This window comes from Myotis lucifugus, unplaced genomic scaffold, assembly GCF_000147115.1.
Source record: "Myotis lucifugus unplaced genomic scaffold, Myoluc2.0 scaffold_470, whole genome shotgun sequence".
Taxonomy (NCBI): Eukaryota; Metazoa; Chordata; class Mammalia; order Chiroptera; family Vespertilionidae; genus Myotis; species Myotis lucifugus.
Window position 1 is genome coordinate 78,585 of NW_005871518.1, and position 7,305 is coordinate 85,889.

Consider the following 7,305-nt stretch of genomic DNA (forward strand, 5'->3'; position numbering starts at 1 on the left):
TGGTCTGCAGGCTGACACTCTATCCACTGAGCCAAACCAGCTAGGACTACATGAGTTTCTCTTGAAGCTGTGTGTATGTATATTTAAGAGACTTTATTTTAGAGAAGTTTTAGGTTTATGGAAAAATTCATCAGAAAGTACAGAGGGTTCCCATATAGCTGCTCCCACAGTTTTCCCTATTATTTACATCTTGTGTGAATGAATGTGGTACATTTATTACAGCTGATGAACCAAAACTGATACACTATCATTAATTAACTTAAGTCCTTCATGTGCATTAGGGTTCACTCTTGGTGTTGGACATTGTGTGGTGTTTGACAAATGTCATCATTACAGTATCATCCAGAGTAGTTTCATTGCCCTTAAAATCCTCTGTGTGCCACTCATTTGTCCCATCCTCCTCCCCCCAATCACCAGGCAACCACTGTCCCGTTGGTCCTGCCCTTTCCAGAATGTCCTATGCATAGGATCATACAGTCTATAGTCTTTGCAGGTTGGCGTATTCACGTAGTAACATGCATTTAAGGTTCCTCCATGTTTTTTCCTGGCTCGATAGCTTGTTTCTCTTTATCACTGAATAGTATTCCATTGTCTGGATGTACCACGGTTTACTTATTCATTCACCCACTGAAGGACATCTTGGGTGCTCCAGGTTTTGGCATTACTAACTTCATAACGTCTGGGCAGGGACTTTAGAACCAGCCTGAGCGGCTCCAGATTCTGCCACCAGCTGGGTGATCTTGCAAAGTTATTTAATCTCTTTCACTTTCCTCCTCCGAGAGATGGGGATATGAAAGGCTGTCACAGACAGCTACACTGCGATGGCTCAAATGGAATAGAAATTTCTCTCTCAGTAATAGTACAGGTGGGGTGGGCTCCAAGTCACCAGAGAGCGCTGCCACACTGGGTAATTCAGGGACCTGAACCCACCATTTCTTTTCTTTTTTGGTGCACCCTCCCTGGAGGTACTGCAATACCAGGTCGATGCGTGGAGTGGATGGAGCAAGCTCCTATTCCATCTCCTAATTCCAAAAATCCACCTAATATATTGTCCTTGGATAGAGGATGGATCAGATATTAAACTGATAAGAACAGATACTACACTTGATTGTAGCCAAAAGGCCGAGAAGCGATCAAACCCACCATTTCAACACCGGGCTTCCAGTCACTCAGGTGGCTTGATCTCTGAGTAGAGAGGAAGTAGAGAGTGTGGGGAGTTCACTCCCTCCCTTAACCTGGCCTGAAAGTGGTCACACGACCTTACCTCACTGCCAGGGAAGCTGGGAAATGTAGTTTAGCCATGCCCCTGTCTTCAATTCTAATGAGAGGAAAGGGAGAGTAGAGTTGGGTGGACAGCTGGCAGTCTCTGCCATGTAATAGAGCCTAATTCCTAGGTTTGTGATGAGGGTTAAATGAGAGGACTTGTGTAAAATCCGTAGATTAGTGCCTGGTGCATAGTTAATGCTCAATATGTGTTTGTTCTAGGACTATTCAATATGTGTTTGTTCTAGGACTATTCACTGGGTTGGGGCTTTTGGAATGATCTGGATCAGTGGATTTCACACTGTGTTCAGCTGACCCCTTCTGACCTCTCAGGAACCCCTGGGGGTGGGGAGTTTCAACCAGAGACACTCCTACCTTAGCCAGTTTACAGACTGGGTTCTAGATAAGATTCCATGGGAGAGTGGGGTCTTCAACTTAAAAAAACATAAGCACCACCGACCTAGGGCAATTCCCTGAAGTAACAATGTGGGTTCTTCCACTTCCCCAGGAGCCTCACCTTGTGTCAGCTTGTCTCTTGGTTGGGGTGGCTCAGGGCTGGGCTCCAGCTTCACCTGAGATACCAGAGAAGACATCATGGTGATAAGGACAGTAGAGACAGGAAGCCCAAGAGTCCCCCGAGACTATGGGCTGAAGTCAACCAACTGCCCCCTGCATTGACTGGGATGAGGGCTTCTTAGCCTGACTCTCCTTGCCCAGGGTCCGGGGGACAGGGACAGCCTCTGGGATCAGCAGGGTCGGACACACATTTCCCACCTGTCCTTGGGCAGGACTTTGCTCCCAAGTCCAGGACTTCACATCTGTGCCTGACACATTCCATCCCGGCACACTGGCCCCGAGCCCAGGGCCCCAGCCCATCCAGATGGTTTGAAGCCAGCTCTATTGTCCCAAATATTTGCTCTGTCTCCTGGCCTCAGGGCATCTGTGAAAGTGATGACCTTGCCTTCTTGTCATGTGTGCGCTATCAGGAGGCTGTGGAGCGGAGTGTTAGGAGTATGGGCTTGGTATCACCAGACTCACATTCAAATTCCAGCTCATTCGCCTGTTGTGTGACCTCTGGCTCACTCATTTGTGTGTGCCCTTCAGTGCTACTTTCTTTCCTAGGCCTTCAGTTTCTCATCTGGGAAATGCAGATAATAGCACCTTCTCAGAGGGTTAGTGTTAGGATTAAGCAAGATGATGTGCGTAAAACCCTTAGAATAAGTCCTTAATAAATGGCAGCTATTGTCAATTATTTGTGATCCTCGCCAAAAGAGAAAGTTTAAAATACTAAGCAATGTATGATAATAGTAATACAGACTTGCTATGAAAAACCCTGAAGGATATAAAAGTCTCTTCCTCCTGTTGTAATCCCTTCTCCACCCACCTCCATATCTCACTCCAGAGGTTGCACTTCTTAAAATCATCTTTAATGAGCCATGAGCTCCAAGGTTACAGTCAAGAAACCTTGCTACGCTTTGCCTTATAAAGTCCTTCACCCTTTGGCCCTAGCCTACCTTTCCTCTTTCACTTCTTGCCAATCCTACCTCTCCCTCTCCATCCTCCTTCAAGTTCCAGCTACACTGAACTGCTAATCCAATGCCCTGTCTTCGCCAGTGCTATTTCCTCTGCTGGAAGTGCCTGTCCTCCCTTACTTCTCATCAAACTCCTACTCACTCTTCAAAACCCAGTCCATGTGTCTCCTCCTCTTTGTGAAGCCCTCCTTGATTGCCCATGTTCCTTATGTGTCACGTTACCTTGCTGGGAGTAATCTCATATAGGTCCACACCCCTTACTTGGCCCAGGGCTGCACCAGGGCAGGGAGCTGGGTCTCAATCTCTTCTCTTCCCCAGGGACCAGCAGGTGATCTGGGACAGATTTTCTTGTGGTTTACGTTTACATGCTAACCAAAACCCTTTCCCCAGGCCCAGCCCTGTGCTTCCAATTTCCCTTTTGTCGAAGGAACCATGGAGCTAAGGCCGGCCCTAGTCCTGTGGTTCTGATGGAGCCAGTGCTCCCTGGAGGGAGGTTGGGTGAGTTTAATGAAGTGAATGGCTGGGGAGGTATAAATGGGTTTGCTCTACAGAACAACCAGAGCGTGGACTCCATCTCTGAGACAAATGGAGAGAGAAAGGCAATGCTGGTACTTCTCCTCCCCTGGCTGTGTCCTGGGGAGATACGATTGGCCAGGCTTCAGGCTCCCATGGACCTCTTAGAATGGGACTGGTGTTTGTGACTCTGGAGTTTAGAAGTAGTTTGAGCAGATACAAAGGTCTAGAACCCTCTGCCAGAGACGCTGGGGTTCATTTCCTAGACACATCTTTCTGCAGTCCCTCTGATTTGGGGATGGAGACAGCCAGGTAGGCACGTGCCAAGTTGGCTTTAGTGCCTTCACTGAGCACCTGTGCGGTGTCTGCCTGTGTCACCTCAACCACTCTGGCCCTGGGACAGTTAACTTGCCTTCTGTTGAGCTCTTCCCTTCCTGTCATTCTGCTGTTTTTGTACATCCTGACCCAACTCATATTTCAAGACTCATTCTAAACACTATCTCCTCCATGAAGGCTTCCTTGATCCTCCCACTCTCTCTCCAAGCTAGGATGGATTTTCTCTTTTTTAATTCCCATGGCACTTTTGGCATTGATTGCCTCATATTAATATTTATTTAATTTTTAAGTTAAAAAGCAAATACCTACTTATTTTTAAAAGTCAAACAAAATAAGGGATTTATTTAAAAAATCAAGAATTTGCTTCTCCCACGTTTCCTCCCTCTGTAATCCTGCCCTTTTCCCAGTAAACCCTTTTAAGGATTTGGAGTGTTCCTCTTATAGCTTTCTTCATGGTTGATGCACACACACACATACACACACACACACACACTGTGGGAGACAGCTTCTAACATGGCTCCCAATGACCCCACTTCGTGTATTCTTGCCCTGGTGTATTCCTCCCCTTGAGTGGGAGCTGGACCTAGTTACTTGTTTCTAATTAATAGAATATGACACAATTGATAGGATGTCACTTCCATGAATAAGTCACAAAAGACTAACTTTTGCCTTCTGGGTATTCTTTATAGTTCTTCTCATGTGTTTGCTCTGACAGAGTGGGTCACCTGGTGAGGAACTGAGGGTGGCCCCTTGTGGGAAGCCACCACTTGCCGATACTGTTAATGCACCCAGGAGTGCGGAAGGCAGATGGACCTTGGGCGTTACCAGGGCTGACGCTAAACACAGATTGTTTGTGTTGAGATAGTGGTGGCTCAAGGCAATTCCCTAACCTGATAATCCTTTTACTGTTTACCAAACTTTACCTTTGATATGCCTGTATGCATTGCTAAAGGCAAATGTGTATTCAAGTGAATAAAAAACAAACAGGACTGAGAAGTCGGTGTGCCTCTTCAAGAAAGAGGTCTCCACCTGGCCCCCAATGCCTTCTAAATTCATATTTCTTGTATAGCATTTTCATTTATGCATTGGCCCCTCCTTCAGATCCTGAACCCCGCCTCGAAGGTCATGGCAGCCCCTGACCAATCACTACTGAGGAGCTGAGGACCTCTGTTCAAAAGCCCAGGAGGAACTTAATGCTTCCAACAAACACATAAGTGAGCTTGGACATGATCCTTCCACAGTCAAGCTTTCGGATGACTGCAACCCCATCAGACACCTTGATTACAGCCCCACAGGGAACCCTGAGCCTGACGACCCAGCTAAGCAGTGCCTGGGTTCCTGACTTACAGAAACTGGGTGTTGTTCCAACCTGCTGGGCTTTGGGGCAATAGCATTACTAAAGAGCAAACAGGTATACACATTTTTTAAATTTATTGTCTAAAGTTTTACATATGTCTCCTTTTTCCCCAATTGACCCCTTGCCCCAGTCAGGTGTACACATTTTAACTGTTAGCAGATGGAGCTATATTTCTAAAATATTGTAGCAATGCCCTTTCCACCAGCCCATGCTCTCACATCTTCATCAAAACTAATTATTATCAATCTTTTACAATTTTTGCTATTCCAATAGGTGAAAATGGCATCTCATTATATTTTTGTTACAGTTTGCATTTCCCTTATTACTTAGAGAGGTTGAGCATTTTTTCTTATATTTATTGTCTATCTGTATTTCATTAGATAAATATTTACTGAACCCCTAATATGTGCCAGGTGCTGTTATATTATCTATAATAATAAAAGCATAACATGCTAATTAAAGCGGACATCCTTCCGGACATCCTTCTGGATGACCTCCCGAATGAAGCTGCGGTGGCGGGGGCCGAGCCCCTTGCATGAATTTCGTGCATCAGGCCTCTAGTTAAGACATAATAAGTCATGAACCTTGCCCTTAAAGAGCACACAGCTTAGTGGGGAAGATGAACATAAAAAAAATAGATGATAAGTGCTAAAATAAACATTTGCATCCAATATTCTGGAAACACAAGCGTAAAAGAGACCATAGTTCCTGGGGTTGCTTGAGAAGACAGGTGGAGGAGTGGGCATTTGAACAAGATATTGAGGGAGGTGTAGAAGTTTGTCAAATGGAAAGGAATAGAGCCTGGGCAAAGACCCAGAGGCATGGCCACGTTGGCGTTCAGCAAGGCTGGAATAGAGGAGGCAGAGTGATGGGGGGATGAGGAGGAATGGGCTGGAGTTGAGATGGAGCAGGTCAGTTATGGCTGATGGGGAGACGATTTAGCTGCTAAGCTCAGGCCTTTGGACACAGTCATGCAGGCCACAGGGAGCCCCTGAAGACTTTCCAGCAGAAGAGTGACATGATGGATTGACACGACTTGGGTGTATTTGTGCATCTGCCACATCTCATTGACTAGAGGACATGAGGGTCTGTCTGAGTTTCATCCCTGAGTCTCTCCCAGCACACAGCAGCATCCACACAGATTTGTGGACTGAATGAAAAGAAAAAGGGGGGGGTGTTCTGCTTGAACCCGTTGGGATGGGACTGGCCAATGTGGGCTGAAAACATCAGTGTGGCTGTGAGTTGAGAGCCATGGGACTCAGGAAGGAAGAGCGCAGGTCCTGGTACCAAAAGATGACCCAGGACCACAAAAGCCTCCCAGGTGTGCAGGACCCACCTGGGTTCCCTGCAGCTGACTCCTGGTGGGAGCGCCCCTGCTGCTTCCCACCGGCACGGGCTTCTCTCCAGGCAGCTCCTGCGAGACCTCCTGGGGCCTCGGCCCCAACAGACAGATGGCTTCCTTCCTTCTTCTATTTTGCCTTGGTGTCTTTCGCTTCCCAACTAGCTGTGATGGAGGCTCCTCATTGTATTTTTAATAAGGCTAGATGGTCTCAAGGAGGAAAGAGGATGAGCCGAAAGAGCCCTTCATATTTCTCTTGTGCAACAATCCTCCCCTGACAAATGTAGTTCTTTTCCCCGTGCATGAACCCCAATCGATTTTCCCTCTGTCAGAATCCCTCAGGCGTTGCCAGTCTCCTAATGGTAACCGATGAGGACACACTGGGCTCCTGTTGTTAGCGGGACCGCCAGTGGCGCGGCATGTCTATGACCTACTCGCTGCAGGATTACAACGATTTGTCAACAGTAATAAAGGCTCTTATCTACTGAGTGCCTACTGTGTGCCAGACACTGTGCCAAGTGCTTTGCATATATAATCTGGTTCAGTCTTCTCACTAATTCTGTGACATCTGTGTTATTATTATCCCCACTTTACAGGGGATGAGACAGGGGCCCAGGGAAGTTAATGACCAGGTCAATACACACTGACACTGAGCAGAGGGGCCAGGACCTGCAGCCTCCGTGTGGAAGCCCAGCGCCCTGCAGATTCACATCCAGGCTTCAACCAACTCAAACTCTCCATGAGGGTTTCCATCACCTGCCTGAAAGGAATGTGTCTTCAGACGGCGACAAGCTGCCCATTGGTGCAGTGTCTGCATGAGTCTCTCCTCGTGGGCGCTGGGGTAAGGGCTTGGGTTCCCGCCCTGGTATTTTGTTCAGAGTAAGATGTACAAAAGGGGTTGAGCTCTTCAACCCCTGGGTCAAAGGCAGGATGGGGTTGTAATCTCCTAGTAGAGATGGAGCCAA

The 7,305-nt window shown here is 47.2% G+C and overlaps 1 non-coding gene across 1 annotated transcript; it reads right to left on the reverse strand.

Moving 5' to 3' along the window:
- Nucleotides 1-943: 943 nt before the first annotated feature.
- On the reverse strand, nt 944-1,134 carry LOC111823340. Its single transcript, XR_002826372.1, has one exon. It is a non-coding gene; the product is annotated as a U2 spliceosomal RNA (small nuclear RNA).
- Between the last annotated feature and the right edge of the window lie 6,171 nt (nt 1,135-7,305).